The sequence below is a fragment of the Bolinopsis microptera genome, chromosome 5 (genome assembly GCF_026151205.1).
Source record: "Bolinopsis microptera isolate Bmic1 chromosome 5, MBARI_Bmic_1.0, whole genome shotgun sequence".
NCBI lineage: Eukaryota > Metazoa > Ctenophora > Tentaculata > Lobata > Bolinopsidae > Bolinopsis > Bolinopsis microptera.
The window spans coordinates 21,213,812-21,234,148 of record NC_087076.1 but is presented as its reverse complement, the minus strand read 5'-3'; the positions used below and the strand labels follow the sequence as shown (position 1 = coordinate 21,234,148).

The following is a 20,337-nucleotide window of genomic DNA, read 5'->3' as shown; positions in this document are numbered from 1 at the left end:
ATGCAACAAAATGTGTGGCCGTATGGTGGTTAAAACGACCAAAAACACTGATTTTGGTCAATTTTAGACCTTTATTAACCATGATGGACGCAACATAGGACTCAGCAATGTTTCTGGTCATATAAATGAGCAGGTAGTTATATCTAGATAATGTAGCATGGCCAGCTATAGCTTTACAAAGCTAATATGTGCTCTAAAAATGGTTAATTAGTGCAAATATAGGGTATTTTCGAGACATTTTAACCACCTTAGCTGCACATTGATCCGAATGCATGAACTTGGGGTAAATTATGCATTTGCAAACAAATATACACTCATTTGGATAGCAAACCATTATCTGAAGTTCATATTGTGGTTAATTTTCACTTTAATAGATGCCTTGTTCAACAGCCTAGCAAGTAATATAGCCCTTTTAACCACTTTTATGACAACATTTCTTGATAACTTTTATCAAGACCCTTCAAATGTCCTTTGTTGACCATAAAATGTTGACTAAAATCATTAATAATGTTTTGATTGGTGGTTAACAACAAATTTTGACATTTTAACCATCTTTTTAGCACTTTTTACGAATATTAACCACCTCAAATCAACCATACTATTAAATTGCACATTTGTGATAAAAAATTATCATCCATGCACAAATGAACAACCACCACTATACATCTATAATCAGAGCAATATTTATAGCTCACCGTTCATCTTCAATTTAACCACCATTAGGACCACAAAATGCCCCCCATGAGGTTTGAAAACTTTTGTGATAGTTGCACCATGATATGATCTCAATATAATGACTACTCAGTTCATAATATCATATCTCAAAATGGTGGTTAACCCTAAAACTGGTATTTTAACCACCATAGTGGCCACATAGATGACCCATTAACCACAATTATTCAACATAACCGTACTGTAGTGTTTTGTGCACCAGAAAAACATCACTCCAACATTGAGATTAACCACAATGAGCTGCAACATAATGTTGAAGTCAACATACTCAAATTGTGTGAAAAAAGTCAATGTCCACCAAGTTTCCCCAGATTTGCTGCTATTGCTGTGAACATGATTTATTAAAAATTTGCAATATCGAAAACAAAAAATCTGAATAAACTGAAAATTTTAAAACTGAAAGCTGCACTCAATTGATGGAAGGCAAAAATTTACTCATAACTAGCAAGGTAATAACTACAAATGAACAGCAGATTTATAAATCTGCTGATAAAAATTAGATAAAAGACATGGTAACTGATAAGAGTTTGAAATTACACGTAAGCAGATAAATTGTCTAAAATTTCTGTCTCAAATCAAGTTTATAGTGCATCATGAATTTAGGCTTGTTCGATCAAATATATATAGGTTTATCAGTTTTATAGAAATTTGAAAGTTCTATAGAAATTTATTTATATATGGATTATAAACATTTTGTTTGCGTGTTTTGTGTTATGCATCTTCATACCTATTTTAGAAGAGATTTTTGATAGAATGTTAGAAGTGCAGTAGGGTAAGTTTCAGACGAATTAAGCATAAATGATATCATCGCCATGTCTGAAGTGGTTTGTAAATGGGCCATTGTTAGCCCCAAGCGTTTTGGTCCCTCATTCCTGCCACTCAGCATTGCCTACTGTAAAGTAGAAATTTTTCTAAGACAATAGGGAAACTGACCTAGTTTCACTAAATTCCCCTAAATTCAACTACTTTCCATAATAAAAATACTAACACCCAAATAAAGTTTTTTTAAAAATAATTATATACAATCACCAAAGAACATTTCCTCAAGTTTACTTCTAGCTGACTAATTCGTGGTTTAAGCTTTTATTTTATTTATGATTAAAGGAATGTAAAATAAAACTTTTCGTTTCATTGAAAACTTTTTGTTTCATTGTATACTATTCTATTTGTGAAACAAGCGCGTCACGCAGTACGCGTATACACATGGCTATGTGAATGCGTGACGCACTTGTTTCACAAGACTTTGGCGGTCGCGCGCTACTGCAAGCGAGAGGGCTCTGGTTAGAGCAACTACTGCAAGTGAGAGGGCTCTGATTAGAGCAATGAAAAGATCGTTGATAATGAAAGAACACACTAAAACGCTGATCAAATAGTATATAGAGGCAACATGAGTTTTGACCTTTGTTAAACTTAATGGTCTGGCCCGGCGCGCGCTACTTCGTAGCACTTGCCATCGGGCCATTTCGAGAAGAAAGCGGCGCGCGCTACTTCGAAGAAATTTAGACGAGTAACATCCGTCAACATGAGTTTTGAAATGTTACATTGCTGCATGGAAAAATATGCGCGGCGCGCCCTTTTAATTCATTTTAAAATAAAATTTAAATTATTTCTTAGCTTATTAACATATTACCAGACATGCGAGAAAATTTGCCCACAATAAGCACTGCACAAAGTACTAAAAATAAATTGCACGCAAAATCTCAAACTTTTATCTGTTTATATCCGAGATTGCAGACTACACCGACTGTTATTTGTTTATATCCCAGAATGCAGACTACACCGACGTCCGACTATCATCTGCATCTGTTTATATTTCAGATTTCAGACTACACCGACTGCTAATGCTCAATGCTATTTGTTTATTTCCCATGAATCAATACAAGATTATAATTTACCAAAATGCGCACTTTCGTCGACGGTCTTGGTTTTTAGTTCCTAATCAGTGACGTGATCTGATTCGCCATGTCAGATACTCAAAACACAAAAGGACTATAGTGCAAAGAAACTGCTGCTCACTGCTGCTCACTGCTGCTCACTGCTGCTCACTGCTGCTCACTGCTGCTCACTGCTGCTCACTGCTGCTCACTGCTGCTCACTGCTGCTCACTGCTGCTCACTGCTGCTCACTGCTGCTCACTGCTGCTCACTGCTGCTCACTGCTGCTCACTGCTGCTCACTGCTGCTCACTGCTGCTCACTGCTGCTCACTGCTGCTCACTGCTGCTAACTGCTGATCCAGCCGTTCAAATAAAAGAACAAACAGTATTTCTCTGGTCAAGTTAGTTATCTAGAGTTAGTCAAATTTTTGTCGAATGGGTAGAAGAAAGACACGTTTTTATCTAATAAAATTGTAATACATAGTAGTATACATAGATATAGTAAACAAAACATGTCTCATTGCAGATATATAATAGTTTAGTAACTGATATGGTAACCAGTGGTCGACTGGTTGACCGGGATCGAAATTTTGTCCCGGCCGGTACCGGGCTGGGAAAAGGACAAACTGAAATATGTTTATAAGATCTTGCCGGTTTCTTGCCGGCTTTCCGGATCTTGCCGGCTTTTCGGTTTTCCGAATTCTTTTTAAAAAATGTTTTTCTGGAAACCACTTTTCTCCACGTTTCATACTACCCTGTTCATTATTAGCAGAAAATATTTGTTCGGTTTTCCGAAGTCCGCATCTACCCCCGATACACAATTTTGGACCGGAGGCTTCCTTTTGTAATGTGATCTCAGAAGGCAGGTGGCAGGCCTCCCCTTTGCAACACCAGCTCGTAACTCTGCCCTCTAGGTACGTACTCAGAGGTACGTACTCAGAGGTACGTATCGACTTCGAGAATGACTCGGACCAAAAATGTTATAAGTCAAAATTTTCGGCATTATGGAAAATTAATTCGAAAACTTTAGAGGAACTTTTATTTAGCAACCCAATACTACGCAGTTTTGGCTCCGAATTTGCTCGGTAACCAGAGATCCGTGAGTCATAATGTCATAATGTGAGGTACGGGAAATACAAATGACAAATAAAAAACTAAAAAAGGAATGATTGCGGCCGCGGTCGGTCCGAATCAGCTGATAGTGATATTGTTTAGATAACCGGGTTAGCATCTTTGATTTTTTAGTCACTACCCTCCAGCCTGTCCTGGAAACTGCCGGTATATGTTTATTTAAAAGAGGAGAAGTGGTCTGCCGTCTAGGAAGCAAAGCTTTCCTAGTTTATATTGATTTGGAACAACCTTACAAAATTTCTTGAATTTTGCGGTGAATATAACACTTAACAGTCTTTACCAATACATAATTTATTTTGCACACTTAAAAAGCAACATTAAGTTCAGTCAATTGTTCAGACCTCCAATTTCGGCAGATCAATTTTTCGGATATTGCTGACATATGAGTAGCAAAATTTCCATGAATATGCCCTTCACCAAAATCTCCAATTGTCATTCCATTTACAAATTTGTACGAATAATATAAAAAATTCCGAGTATCGAGTGGAGCTCACTAGCGTGACTTCCCGAATGATAATGGTTTCTATAGAATGTAGAAAAAGAACTTGTCTAAGAGGTAGTAATAGTAGAAACTAAAGTGCGGAGACTGATCTTAGCAGGGAAGTTCATGGAATTATAAATAATTTAAGGACTTATAAAGCAAACTGTCTACAACAATAAAATCAGTCCAATCACAAATGTCATACTTTTGATATTAGTACTATTGTATTGAATATAGATTCCATTGTGTATTGAATATAGATGCCATTACCGAAACCGTTTTGACGAAATTTTTACTGCATATTGTTTATCACAGTTTTTTACACAAGATTTACACCAGTTTTACTGTTCGATGAGGTGTACAATGTTTACCATCTTCAGTGGTAGGTTGATACTAGTAAAATTGTCCATTTAAGATAGCTTGAAATGTCTGGTTACAGCAGTATCTCACAGTGGCAGAGTTCTGTGTTTTTTCTTGTGATCTTCGTTTCAATATCCTGGATTCTGAAATGGTCGAGTGACAAAAATCTGGTATTATATATAATAGTCTTTGGTAAACACCACAGTTCGTGATTGGAACGTAAAAGTAGAAATGATCACATTTCATGAAATAATAATAATTATTGGATATTGATTGAACAGTTTTTAAAAGATTTCAGCGAAAAGTATGCTATTCCTCTTCTTTTACCTCACCTTACTACTCACAGCTCATAAAATAGTCAACAAAGGATTCAAATTTTGTCAGTTGAACGGTTCGTTCCCGCTGAGTAAGAATCTGAAATAAAGTGATATTATCACCTTATAAATATTTTTTGTTGTTGTTCAGGGAGCAGGCTTGCCACATAGGTCCAGGAGTACCGAACGTTTAGGCAGGGTGCTAGGTTATGGAACACACTCAACTAGGTAACACCAGAATGTGTGTATGTGTGTGTGTGTGTGTGTGTGTGTGTGTGTGTGTGTGTGTGTGTGTGTGTGTGTGTGTGTGTGTGTGTGTGTGTGTGTGTGTGTGTGTGTGTGTGTGTGTGTGTGTGTGTGTGTGTGTGTGTGTGTGTGTGTGTGTGTGTGTGTGTGTGTGTGTGTGTGTGTGTGTGTGTGTGTGTGTGCGTGTAATTTCAGGTCGGTTATACAAAAAAAACGGTAAGAGTTATGGCTTGTAAAATGGCTTGAGCAGAACGGCAAGAGTTACGGGGCTTGCTCTCTCTCTCTCTCTCATCTCTACTATAATTCAGAGAATTATTTATGCTGTCTGTCTGTACGACCGCCCACGTGCAAATTATGTAAACAAATCCAATTACATCAAACGTTGCGTAGTTACCATGGTAACAAGGATTGTTACACGCACGTGCACGTGCAATGACTGTTTTAACGTCATTTTTATCGGTTTTGTTGATATTACGCTGTGTTTAGTACGAGCAACATTTTAATTGGCTGTATTTTCGGTTGTCTAGAATATTTTTGACGCGATTTTAAGTTACTAACAAAAAATGCACGTGCAAATAGATAAGAAATAGGTAGTTGCATAATAACCATGGTAACGGTGTTAAAAGTGCACTTGCACGTGCAAGGATTTGAGAGGGGCATTTTGATCATTTTTTTGTTATTAGTATTACGTGGTGTTCAGTGCGAGCTATATTTTAATTGGTTGTATCTTCGGTTGTGATGGATATTTGATGCTATAAAAACTGACTACCAAAGAATACTATTAGCTTCCTCCCTGTGACCACGGGCTTTCTAGTTACTGTATAATATGTTATAGCTGCATTTAAGTAGCGTCATAATTGGATTAGCCCGGAAGATGATCGCTGTAATGTTATACTATAAGCTTATTAGGGGAGGGGGAACTGTTAGTGTTTGGGGTCTGTTTGGACTGCAGAGAGAGAGAGAGAGAGAGAGAGAGAGAGAGAGAGAGAGAGAGAGAGAGAGAGAGAGAGAGAGAGAGAGAGAGAGAGAGAGAGAGAGAGAGAGAGAGAGAGAGAGAGAGAGAGAGAGAGAGAGAGAGAGAGAGAGAGAGAGAGAGAGAGAGAGAGAGAGAGAGAGAGAGAGAGAGAGAGAGAGAGAGAGAGAGAGAGAGAGAGAGAGAGAGAGAGAGAGAGAGAGAGAGAGAGAGAGAGAGAGAGAGGAGAGAGAGAGAGAGAGAGAGAGAGAGAGAGAGAGAGAGAGAGAGAGAGAGAGAGAGAGAGAGAGAGAGAGAGAGAGAGAGAGAGAGAGAGAGAGAGAGAGAGAGAGAGAGAGAGAGAGAGAGAGAGAGAGGAGAGAGAGAGAGAGAGAGAGAGAGAGAGAGAGAGAGAGAGAGAGAGAGAGAGAGAGAGAGAGAGAGAGAGAGAGAGAGAGAGTTCATACGACAATGTTATGCGTTTTTTCAAATATAATAGGCTGGTGTGGTGCGGAGTTAACAAGGGTTAATATCTATAACGAGTTAAATAAAAATGGAAAGCGGTTCAATACGGGAGTGATGAGGTGTAATAGTCGGTGTTCAGACCTTATGATCATGGAATGTGGTGCCTCATGGCTAATAATGACTTAATTATCCACAAGAAATAACTGATTATGAGATTATTGTTTAAGAAACTATTGGGTCACCTAATGCGGGTTTTGACTCAGCGGGTAATTACTCCTACCCTTTTTAACTGCGGCAGTGAAATCCCGGCCGAAGTTAAATACATATTTATAAATAATATGTATTTAACATTGAACAATGTTTATAAATGTTTATAAACACAAATATGTCTCACAGTGATGGAGTTATGTGTCTTTTTCAAGGCATTCATTACCAAGGCATTGATTACTTATCAATGCGATGAAGCTCGTTTCTGTAATCTGTATTCTGAAATGGTGATTTTATTGCCGAGTGACACATTATTTCTGGTATTGTACATGTAATTTCTGGTAATCAGCACAGTTCATGTTCAAAATGTGAAAGTAAATTTGATCACAGTCAAGTCGAAAATAAGTTAGATAATAGCAATGTGTGCAATTGAATTTTAGGAATTGAATTTTAGGAATTCAGCACAATAGAAGTGTTGCCGTATATCACAAAAAAGCACTCTAAAAAGGGGCATGTTATAAAACCTTCAATTCTCATTAATTGGTTGAAGCTGATATCCTCTCTTTTTTCCTGTTGAACATTCGTATAGTCTTTATATAGCATCATCTTCGTTCCTGGGGTTGGTTATTAATAACTTAAGATAGGAGTAGATTACCACTAATTAACAATATAATGATCTTCTCGCTTTTGCCATTTGAAATGGAAATCTCCGGATTTCCAGTCAGTTTCTAATATTTGCCAGACTATATCACCATGAGCTATCAAAGTATCAATTAAATAGATTCTGCAGATTAAGTTTAGGTACGTACCGTAATTGTAGCTGCTGATTAAAGCTGAAAGTAGGTTTAAAAACGAAGGTAAATAAATTTGCCTTTCTATGGTTGTTATATATTAGGGCTGGATAAACTTCAGCAGTTCAAAACTAATTACAACACACAAGTATTAATATGAGCCTAATAATGTTAAAATTTGTTGGATATTGATTGAACAGTTTTTGGAAAGATTTCGACGAAAAGAGTAATCCTCCGCTTCTTGTACTTACTGCTCACAAGAGGATTCACATTTTGTCTTTTCAGTTGAAAGATTCGTTCCCGCTGAGTAAGGGTCTGAAACAAATTGATATAATATGATATAATAGCAATACATCCAACCTTTATTAAATCTTTGAATAGATTTTGAATTTTGTTTAATGTTAAATACATATTTATAAATAATATGTATTTAACATTGAACAATGTTTATAAATGTTTATAAACACAAATATGTCTCACAGTGATGGAGTTATGTGTCTTTTATCGGGGTATTCATCACTTATCAATGCCATGAAGATCGTTTTGTAATCTGTATTCTGAAATGGTGATTTTATTGCCGAGTGACACATTATTTTTGGTATTGTACATGTAATTTCTGGTAATCAACACGGTTAATGTTCATTGTTCAAAATGTAAAATTTGGTCACAGTTAAACTGGAAAAAATTTAAGATGTTTTAATTTTGTCTTTGCCTTATGATGAGTTATACTTTAGTTCACTTTTACAAATTTGCTCACATCACTCGCAGTCAGCCGCTCTGACATGGAGTATATGACGAAAAAAAACAAACACTTTAAGTGGACATTTTTCTTACTAACCTTAAATTCTCATAAATTAATTGGAGCTTAAATTATCTCTCTTTCTTCCAGTTCATCTCTTTTCTGTCGACATTCGTATAGACTTTATACAGCATCGTCTTTGTTCCTGGGGTTGTTAATTAATAAAAATTTGCCATATGGTTGCTGGTTTTTTCTCCCATTTGATATGGAAATCACCGGATTTGCGGTTAGTTTTTAATATTTGCTAGACTATATCATCAAGGGTTTATGTTGTAACATTGAACTAGATTCTACGTACATCTCACGATTGTATTAAGTGTTTTAATTTAAACTTAATATACATATTATATATGAAACAGACTGTTTTACTATGTTATAATAAAAATGTATTCTTTGTTACATTTTTGAGTTTAAATTCATCTTACATTTTATTTTTCTTTGTCAAATGCTGTTGTGCTGAGATCTCAGAGCAGGTTACCTCGATAACTATTCCTGGGGACCTCTAGCTCTGGGTATTAGGTTTCTGCTGTCATACTTTTCCACCCGGAAAACTCAAACATAAATTCTCTTAATTAGATATCTAAGTTAGATTGATGGGTTAGGGTTAGGGTTAGGGTTCAGGGTCAGGGTCAGGGTCAGGGTTAGGGTTAGGGTTAGGGTTAGGGTTTCGCTTCTAGTTCTACAATACCTGTATTTATACACTCGGGTTCATTAAAATCGAAAATAAATTCCGTTTCTGAGCTGCAGGTCACCTCGCTGCTTCCTTTATTGATAGCTCCTGATTCAACACAATTCACTTCCACCACGGTTCCTGGGACTACTGGGAATGGTGTTGTTGCTCTGATCGCAGTTCTCCACTCAGCCTTCAGTCCCGTACAGTTCCCTGTCGATATGTCATATTAAATCACGTTAAACTGATTAATAATAATTGGGTTGTGTGCTACATTCTGTAGCACAGTTAATTCAAATTTATCACATAACATTATTATAGCTCTGCCTTTAGTGAAAGAATGTGATTTTATCTTATTCGGAGAACAGTAATTGATAAAATTATGACATGAGAGAATCAGCAAGTTAGTTTATTTATAAATCAAAGTTTAAATTGATACTTTGTTATACCAATGCTTGTTGTTATTAGTCACCTGGTTGTGGTCTGTAGTAATCTGATGCGACGTAAGTGGACCTGAACGTTATCTTTGCCACGACTCTGTTCCAGACCGTGCTCCAACTACCGTCAATACACGTTGATAGCAGTTTGTTGAGCACCTCCACGCCGTTACAGTGTATCACTAGTCTAACACCTGCAGTTCTGGTTATACGCCACACCTTGTCAGTAGGAGAGGGAGGATTAACAGTGAAGTTATGCTTGGATGTGCTGCACCAGTGGAGAAAGTACTGGGGAGTAGAGCTAAAGTGGATGTTGACTAATCCTGCAACGTCTCCCCGGCCAGCAGAGTTGAAGACCACATCCACCACTTCGTTACTCCCCAGCACACTATTAGTTTTAACTTCTAAAGGTGTCGACTGAAGATCCCACTCTATTTCCACATCACGTTCGACTAGTAACCAACCTGTTAAGTGTTAATTGTATGTTTAACTCATAACTACTGAGGAACGATTTATGAATATAAAATGAGGTGTTCTAGCAAAATTGTAAAGGAATTGTAAGAATGTCACCCATAGTTTACTCTCAGAATTTAAGGGCCCGACCATACTGTTAAGTCTGCGTTGTCAAATTACTTAGTTTGAAAGTATGTTCCATAAATTCACGTAGTTTGTTGAACCGATGGGTATTTTTTTGTGAAACTTGATTGATTTTGTGAAACAGTTGACCAAAAAACTAAGACCGGACCCCAACCGCCAAACGGTGCGCGCAGGGCAGCCACGCCTATATTTGGTCCAAATTAGGCCCAATTTAGCCAAATACCCTGAACATGCCCAAAACCCAAGTTTATGGTGCTCTACTTGTAGCTAGTGGTCTCCTGAACTCGTATATGAAATTTCATCAAGATTGGACAAAAAATGACTGAGCTATGAGCCAAAAACCGTATGCCCATATTTGGGCATACGCACCAAATTTGGTAGATTTCGTCCCATAAATTGGTCAAATATCAATATTTTTGAATGAAACTTACTTTATATGAAAGGTTAGCCTAAACTACATATTCTCTGGAAGTTATAGCTTTATATCTGTTTAAATGTGGATACTAAGGCGAAAAAAACCACAAAAAATGAACTAAATTGCCCATATCAAAAAGTTTGATTGATGTAGTAAACCTAAATTCGTTACAATTTTCAGGCCGTGAATAAATGGGAAAAACGAGCGACCGATTACATTCCCGGTATCATTTTGCATAAATTTGAGAACGGTAACTTAAATTGATCTACTTACTTTTTGTCTGGAAAAATGAGATACGGTAGATGGTCCAATCTACTCAATTTTTGGTTTTGGTAAAAATATATAAAACTTTAATATCTCATTTCACCGGGTATTATAAGTGGTATATAGTATATTTTTATTTTCTATAACGATAAATTATTGACCTATTTTTGATCAATGATAAGTAATATAGCAGCTCATGCATGCACATGTTACGTAGCTTACCACAGAGAGATAGCGAGATGATTTGTAGGAATATTAACTTCGTTTCCAGATTCCGCATGTCTGCCATTCTACATTGTTAAAAAAATCGATGTTTAAACGAAATGTCAAAACTGAAGATTGAGGAAAGTACATACTTACATAGTACAAGTTTACTAATTAACTCGCCAGCGTGCTATCACGTGACTTAAATGAATTTCCGAACGAAACAGTTTTATAAACCCTAATCCTAGCCTGTAATCATGACCCCGAAGCTGATCAATATGACCTTAATTCGTGTTTTACAAGCCTGTCGTGTGACCTAAATTACAGTTTTTGCCGATAACTTCTTGGGCAAGCGTTTCAACCCTATATTTTTAGCGGGTAATTCGGAATGAGCGTCAAAAATACATCGAACGAAGCTAATACTATTGACATCTTCATTTTCATCTTGTCAACACTCAACACACGCCTTCTTCGGAGTCGATTGTGTGAAACTGGAGAGCTATAGAATTGAACGCAAAGGCAAAGGGTTGAACTTAGTTGTGGTGACCTTGGAGAGAGTTCGCTCTCAGTCTCATGGCTAATGCTGCAGAAAATGGTCCACATTACCATTGGGCCTAGACACTGTCTAGACCTAATGGTAATGTGGACAATTTTCTGTCTAGTAGAGTTAGACGTATTTGCAATCCACCAATCGAGATCGTGAGTCTTCCCTCGTTCTCTCTGAGAGCTCAGGGTGGTGGGACGGCTTTCTGTAAAGTTGCTACGATGGGCTAATGATCGAGTAACTTGTACGCAGACTGCAAGCTAATGGCAATGCTATTAACAGAGGTTGCTAGTATAATACAGCTCATAGTTTTAAGCATATATTTCAAGAAAACGGTGTATCCACAAGAGCTCTCAGTATATATTAGGACAATACTATGGGAGATAACATTTCTTGAACATTCAGATAACACGTACATTATATTAGCGCTTTGGCACCGCCACCAGATGAACTTTTAAAGTGAATCCATCTCTACCGAAAGAACGATCGTTGCGAAATGCGAAAGAATGATTAGCCTGAGGTCATCTGGTATTGTAAGATCTCAATTATTTGCAATTTTACGTAATTCAAAAATTTATTTAGATAATAGTTAGTGAAATAGGTAGTGACATTTAACTCCATATAATTTGACGTCTAAAATATAATAAACAAATATTACCAAAAATTGTTTTTTTGGTTCAGCAAAACTAACACAAATTTTGCCGCGGTTACACCACGCACGATCAAATTTACCTACAATGTATTTTTTTTACTTGTATTGCATTCCTGAGTGCTTGAGTGGTGTTTGGCACACGTGATAATCGTTTTATAATATTACTAGAAAACCCGTGGTCACAGGAAGGACCTAATAAGCTAATAGTATTCTTTGGCAGTCAGTTTTAATCGTGTCAAAAAGTATTCATCCCCACCGAAGATACAGCTGATTAAAATGTTGGTCGCACTAAACACAACGTAATATCAACAAAACCGATATAAATGCCGTTCGCCAATCTTCGCGCGTGCACGTGTGTGTAATAACCCTCCGACCCTCGTTACCATGGTTACTTTGCAACCTTTTGCTTTTTACCTAATTTGCACGTGGGCGGTCGTACAAACATTGTACAAAGACAATTCTCTGAATAGAAAAATTGCACCGCTTGATTGGTTGCAGCCTACTTATGGGCCGGCCTATACAGCTGACAGCACCTAAAACGCTATAACACGAATTAATGGTGGTGTCCCCATGTCAGGGCTTGTTAGGTCTGCTAGTCACAGGTTCGTTCCTTACAATCAATAAAAAGGAATGAACCATCCATTGAATCATCAAAATGGTTAACTATCCTCCCTTTACTGCGGAACAACGATTGTTTTTCTACCTGAAGAAAGGATATAGAAATCTACATGGGAGGTGAACGATTAAAGCAAAGTGATCACGAAAAGTTTCTTGCCGTGATCATTAGACATTTAGCCACTAAAGTATCTAGAAATGCGGGCATTCTCTACAAACTCAAAGGCTCAGTACCTAACAAAGCACTCAAGTTGATATACAACAGCTTGTACTAGTTACTAAGCTGCTGCACAGTTTGGGGAACAAGATCGCTAAACTCCGTTTTCTCGACCCAGAAAAAGGGCATTCGCGCTGCAGATAACCAATACCACCGCTATTTTTATGACAAAGATCTGAACAGTACACCTTCACACACAAAGGAAATGTTCAATAAACTAGAAGTACTAGCTTTACCGAACGTGATAGCTAAATGTATATTATGCTTAATGCACAAAGTTTATTCTAACACTGCACCACCAAATATTTATATAAGAATGTTCACTGTTTCAAACTTAAAGTTAAACGCACCTAGAAGAGAACCTGAGTTCTTTGCAGTACCATTTAACTGTTTATGTAATTCAGACAAGAGCATTTCTTACATTGGGCCTAAGTTATATAACTTAACATTATTAACAAGGACATAAAATACGTCACGACTTGCCTACAAGACAAATTCCTTATTTCATTCAATTCTACAGTCAGCAAGCATTTGCTTACTGCACAAGCACTTAGCCCGGAGGACGAGGACTGGAATAACTCAAATTTTGTACTTTTAGAAATTTAAATAATTTGGTACAACATACGTTGATAATAACGAGCAACAAAACTTTAACCTCATAACGAAATATGACTACCTTCGAGCATTTTTTACAATGCTATCGTTACCGCACAATTTCACTGTCATTTACAAGATAAAAATATCACCGCGCATTCTTCAGATCCTGTGTCGATGTTCTAAATTTATGTAAAGAGATAAGAGTTATTTAGAAATTCTTAATAGTACTATTTAAATTTGCTAATAGCGTAATCATATTTTATACATTATTCATATTTTATACATTGTGTGCATATATTTATATTTGATTGTAATTAAAGATTTTAAGGCGTTAGTGCCGAGTGATGCCTCTGGGTAGTGCTCCTCAATCAATCATTAATAAATCTGCACATGTACCATACATTTATGGAACTATTCAAAATTCTTAAATTTGATGTCCCCCAGTCGATTAAATATCTTTTCAAGTTCTGTCCTAGAAATGAAAAACTTTGTCTGATTGTCCCATTACTGAGGTTAGATATCTCCCAACAGAACTTTTTGTACACCTCTACGAAAATTTGGAATGATCTCATCCCCTATGTATTCGAAATATGTGATGCTAATGAAAATGGGATAATAATCCCGGGTTCTTCCAAAAATTCAGACTTCTCAGCCTCGTCAGGTATTATTAAATCGAACCTTAAAAAGCACTTGCTATCCCTTCAAAATCGAGATGACCCTAATACATGGTAACTAATCTATATTATATCTCAAATTCTACATCCGGTACGGCTCTGCACACATTATGTATTATTGATATTGTTTGATTGTGCCGTAAAAATAAATACTTGTTTTATTAAATATTTGTTTTATTAAACACTAATGCCTTACTCTTGATCAGATTGAGTGACGTGATTGATTGAGTGCAAAGATCACTGACTAAGTGCTCGGATCACGTATCCGATGGATTTTGAAATGGTCATAACTCACCCAAATTTTGAACAATGAACTAGAAACTTTGAGAAAGGTTTTAAATCATCAAGCTAAATGTGTGCAAAAAATGTTGAGTTCTTAGTTTAAAGCATTCTCATTTTATGAAGACAATAGTGAAAAAGAGGGAGTGTCACGCCATGCCCACTGTAATTTGGCGTGGCTTACGAAACTTTCAGGAAATCTAAGTTTGACCCACATCTATAATCTCTGAAATTTTGGTACAATTTGGAGACGAATTACGTGAGTTATTAAAAGGTTGCGCGTGGGTAGTCACTTTTGGGCCACATTACCGAATTGCCCCAAAACATAATGACCAAAATTCAACTTTTAATTTATTCATTTCATGAACTCAATATCATAAAATTGCATCTCAAAAACTGCTACTGATAAAACAAATGCATGCTGATAAGACAAATTCATGCTAGCATATCTGAGTATTACTAAATACTAATTATGACTCCCTGTTCATGACATAAAATCCCTGTAGTATAGCACAGTACTGTATTTACAGTACTCTATACTTGTACAAGTGTTAGAAGTTTGAGCAGACCTACACCATGCAAAATTCATTATCCATTTACTCACGCGGGGTTCTTCTATCCAATTTCTACAAAGTCCTTGAACCAGTTGGGTCTCCCGAAACGAGTTTTTACCCCGGGAAGGGACCCTGGTGATAGCACCCTCCTCACGTCCATGTTCATTGCTACGTTCTCCATAATATTCTTGTCGTTGTTGAAACGAGTCAGATGAGGTCGTACCTCCAGATACTGACCACATTCCAGCTCTTTTAGCTGTCAAAATCAAATAGGGTAATGTTAGAATACTCAACTACTGACTACATATTATAATATATAGATAGATTATAGATATACTTCACGACAATTTATTGTAAAACAGGGGTTCCAGAAAACCCACTTCCCGATACTCCTGAAACTTGAAAACTTGTTTGAAGTTTAGAAAAATGTTTCAGATCTCTAACTCAATTTTAACGTGGTTTTTAAGGCATCTGAATATGGCGATTTTGAGTTTTTTACCGAATTTCGTATAACAGTGCTGGCGCGTATTTTGCGCAAATTTTCTTAAAAACCCCCAAATAATTATTTCTTATTCCTGTCATCTTTGAAATTGGATTAGAATGTTTTAAACTTAAGATATGCCTGCTGAACTTCTTTCGGTGAGTCTTAATGCCTGAAAACAGTAAAAGGGGTATAATAGTATAGGGGTAAATAGTATAGTGAGTATAACTATAAGGGCGACGGTGATCATGCTTGCCAACACTGTGATAATGATATACGTCCCAATTCCATTTCTTAATCCATACTGATCATATTTTAATTTAGCTAGAATTTAAAGTAAATATTAAAACGAATTAGCCCTAGCACTTAGCAACATCCCGGAAGAGTTTATAACACAAAACGCCTGCACGCTTAAAGTTATGTTAAAATAACCCCTCGTGCTAAAGCAAGTCAGCGTTATTTTCATAACAATCCCTCGTTCTTCGCACTCGACGCGGGAAATTAAAATGTAATCCTTGTGCGTGTCTGCGTAATGTGTTTTATAAACTTATAGATTTACCTGCAATTCTCCGCACAGCTTTTATTTTTTAAAGGACATCATTATCCTCCGGTCAAGGTTTTAGTTCAGTAATCTGCGTCGAGCAGGCTGCAACCAACAATTCCACCACTTCAATAATTCACGGTATTACGTTGCTTAGTACATAAGCTCTAAACTGTCAACATGGAGTCTCATGTTAATAAACAGAGTTTATCCTGATTTAATTGGCACTTACCATTACATTCATTTTAGCATATCAAGATTGTCTTATGACGTCTCTCAACCTATGTTATGCCAGGACCCAGAACTGGCCGGAGTTATTTTAGAGTTGTGCCTCACCTTTGGCTTTAACTCCTGATTTCTGCAAATCTAGATTTACCGCGGACGTTTTTCCCGTTTAAAATTGCTAAAAACTAATTTTTGGTCTAAAAATTGTGTTTTCGAGCCACACGCAAAACTTCTCTGCTACTCTCTGTAATTACATAAGTCTTCATAAATCTTAAAGTTAAACATTAGCATTGGGCTACAAGGAAATGACACTATCTGTAATTACATAATTCTTCATAAACTTAAAGTTAAAGTTAAACAATCGCATTGGGCTACAAGGAAATGACAAAAAATGAGTACCTATAAGTATAACATATAATAATTCGACGAATCTTGCAAGCTTGGCTCTCCCATTGCACACCTTTCCTGTCTTCACTAACTGGCTCATTTATAGAATCTTAATGCTCAGATTATTTTCTTTTACTTTAAAAGAGAAATTAAGATTTTGTGACAATAAGCACGTAGAATTGTAGGTATATTATCATTTTTTCATTATCTTTTCTTACAATTATAATAAGATTAAGAAAAGATAATGAATACATAATATTAGGTGTGTAGGAGTAGGACTAGGATTTCAGAAATTTCACAACTCACATAATTATTGTGCATTAAATTTTTATTCCGTTAACATTGGTTAGCACTTTTTGGCCAGTCCCAATCAACAATAAAAAATAACCCTCATAACTGGACGGTAATCGTACTGTAGTGCGACACGTACTCTAGTGCGACACGTACTCTAGTGCGAAGTCCGACAAAAACACCCTCTGTCGCACTAGGGTACGTGTCGCACTACGATCCAGGTAGCGTACTCTACTGCGACAAAATATCCTGACTTATTTCCAAGTTCAGGTCACATCCTATCCTTCTTATGGATCATTATGTGATTCGTCGGGTCGGTTCACGTCACTTATTTCGAAGTGATCTTGCGAACACGATTCGTCGCGGTTCACATCATGTATTTTTTTGTAGACTGGGCCAGCAATTCCACAACTTCAACAATTCAAGGTACCAAGTTTCTTAGTAAAGCAGCTCTTAAAGTTAACCGTCCGTTAGACAAGGAGTCCCATGTCACAACAGGAGGAGCAAAGTGCAAACAAACTGCCACAAACTGCTACAAACTGCTACTAACTAGGCTACAAACTGGCACTAACTGCCACAAACTGCTACTATAAACTGCTGCAATCGCGCCCACGCATTCGCGCGCCGTTAGTAGCAGTTTGTGCCAGTTAGTGCCAGTTTGTAGCAGTTTGTACTTTTGTAGCAGTTTGTGGCAGTTTCTTTGCACTTTGCTCCGCCTGTGATGTGGATGAGCATAGTTTATTCTATTTTAATGGGTGCTTACCATTAGTTTAGCATATTAAGATTTGTCCCTCTCTGCTCTCCCAATGCCTTGTATCACGCGTCGTGACCCCCAATGTCGTTTCACTATTGTCATAGACCCTCCAAGTTGGCAATGTAAATCAGTTCTAAACGGTCAACGTTTAGACAAGGAATCATATGTGGATGAGCATAGTTTATCCTATTTAGCTATTTTAATGGGTGCTTACCATTAGTTTAGCATATTAAGATATGTCCCTCTTTGCTCTCCCAATGCCTTGACCCGAAACCAACCACTTTCGGAAAAAATCCCAAGTTGGCAATGCAAATCAGCTCTAAACGGTCAACGTTTGGACAAGGAATCCCATGTGGATGACCATATAGTTTATCCTAGTTTGATGGGTGCTTACCATTAGTTTAGCATATTAAGATTTGTCCCTCTCCCAATGCCCGGCCAGAGTTCTCTTAGAGAGTTAGAGTTGTGCCTGACGTTTGGTTTTAACTCCCGCTCTCTGGAAATCTAAATTTACCGCGGACGTTTTCTCTCGGGTAAAATCGATAACAACTGATTTTGGTAACGAACACCAAAGACGCAGCGAGCAGGATGATGCCATAAAGCCATAAGGCCCACAGGTCGTCTGGTCGCTCTGTTTTGTAATAGAAAATTCTAGAAGCTTTACCACTCATTGGAATTTGGCATTGAGTATGGTTTTTATGAACTGTCAGTCTTCAATTTTTATGCAAGCCAATTCAAAACATTTGTAATATAATGTGTTTTCTCTTTTTCCCAACTGCACTACCTCGCTGCAAAATGCAAAAGATCACATTGAATACCATCCATAGCCACGTTGCAAAGTCATGACGGTCTTATTTGTCCTTACTTAACATGACACAATATACTAAATTACAGGAATAGGTCGCACTTGAATCAGTGGTGTAACGTTGCCTGTTGGCGCCGAAAAAGCGCCCCCTGTTGATGCCTTCTCCCTTTTGGCGCCCCTCCCTAAAATTGAACAAATCAGGTGATTTTAGAGGATACGCCTGTAAAAATCTCTAAAAAGTGTGTTTCTAGAGCAAAACGCGCAGTTTTGCTAGTACTTCAGTTAAGTTTTTCAAAATTATCCCACATTCAAACGACAATTTGGCCAAGGATGTTAAGTACATAGCTTATTTTATAAACGTACGGCATACGAGCGTATTCGGACAAAATTTAACATCAAACTTTTTTTCTAAAGCTGCAAAATATGCCGTATTTCACGTATGTCTTACTCTTAGAATTTAGACCGGTTTTTCGGCGTACTTAACATCAATGATTTTGGCGCCCCCCTAATGCCCTAAGATGCAAGATGAAATTTGTGATAGAGCCGAACCGTTTTTTCTTTTGAATGCAACTTTTTGTTGCCTCTATATCTCTACTATAATTCAGAGAATTATTCTGTATGTACACTGTACGACCGCTCACCGCCCACGTGCAAATTAGGCGAGAAATAGGAAGTTAAATAGTAACCATAGTAACGAGGGTTATTACACGCACGTGCACGTGCAATGATTGTTTTAACGTCATTTTGATCGGTTTTGTTGATATTACGCTGTGTTTAGTACGAGCAACATTTTAATTGGCTGTATCTTCAGTCGTGTAGTATATTTTTTGACGCAATTTAAACTTACCAACAAAAAATACTATTGGCTTCCTCCCAGTGACCACGGGTTTTCTAGTCTTACTTATAATTCAGAGAATTATCTTTGTTTGCCGTTTGTACGACCGCCCATGTGCAAATCAGACGAGAAATAGGAAGTTGCGTAGTTACCAATACCATGGTAACTAGGATTATTACACGCACGTGCACGTGCAATGATTGTTTTAAAGTCATTTTGATCAGTTTTGTTGATATTACGCTGTGTTTAGTACGAGCAACATTTTAATTGGCTGTATCTTCGGTTCATGTGTAGAATATTTTTTGACGCCATTTAAACTTACCAACAAAGAATACTATTAGCTTCCTCCCTGTGACCACGGGTTTTCTAGTCATATAATAATTCAGAGAATTATCTTTGTTTGTACAATGTCTGTACGACCACCCACGTGCAAATTAGGTAAAAAGCAAAAGGTTGCATAGTAACCAGGGTAACGAGGGTTGCTACACGCACGTGCACGTGCAAAGATTGTTAAAACGGCATTTTTATCGGTTTTGTTGATATTACGTTGTGTTTAGTGCGAGCAACATTTTAATCGGCTGTATCTTCGGTTGAGTAGGATATTTTTTGATTCGATTTAAACTTACTGACAAAAAATACTATTAGCTTCCTCCCTGTGACCACGGGTTTTCTAGTATCATAAATATGATGTTTGCATCTAGAAAGGTATAAGATTAAAATTATTTAATCGCAAAATTAATCGCAAGATGGTGATTGTAGACCCGATTATTTAGTCTTTAGAGGAGGGCAGAATGGTGTAGAGCATGGGCTTTCTGCTAGTTATCACTCGCCGATGATATTTGAAACGTTTAGGAAAGAGCCCGGCCATGAAAGTATGTAAAATGTCAATAAACTGTGTATGATTCGCCTCTCCAAACAAATATAAATGTCAATAGTATAAGCTTCG

General features: G+C 37.1%; 2 protein-coding genes across 4 annotated transcripts in view; both read right to left on the bottom strand.

Moving 5' to 3' along the window:
* LOC134814772 (stromal membrane-associated protein 2-like) overlaps nucleotides 1–20,337 on the bottom strand; it is a 90,601-nt gene that overhangs the window by 49,213 nt on the left and 21,051 nt on the right. The window lies entirely within an intron of this gene.
* LOC134814776 (serine/threonine-protein kinase 33-like) overlaps nucleotides 1–20,337 on the bottom strand; it is a 59,444-nt gene that overhangs the window by 29,421 nt on the left and 9,686 nt on the right. The gene's annotated exons all lie outside the window — the stretch shown is intronic.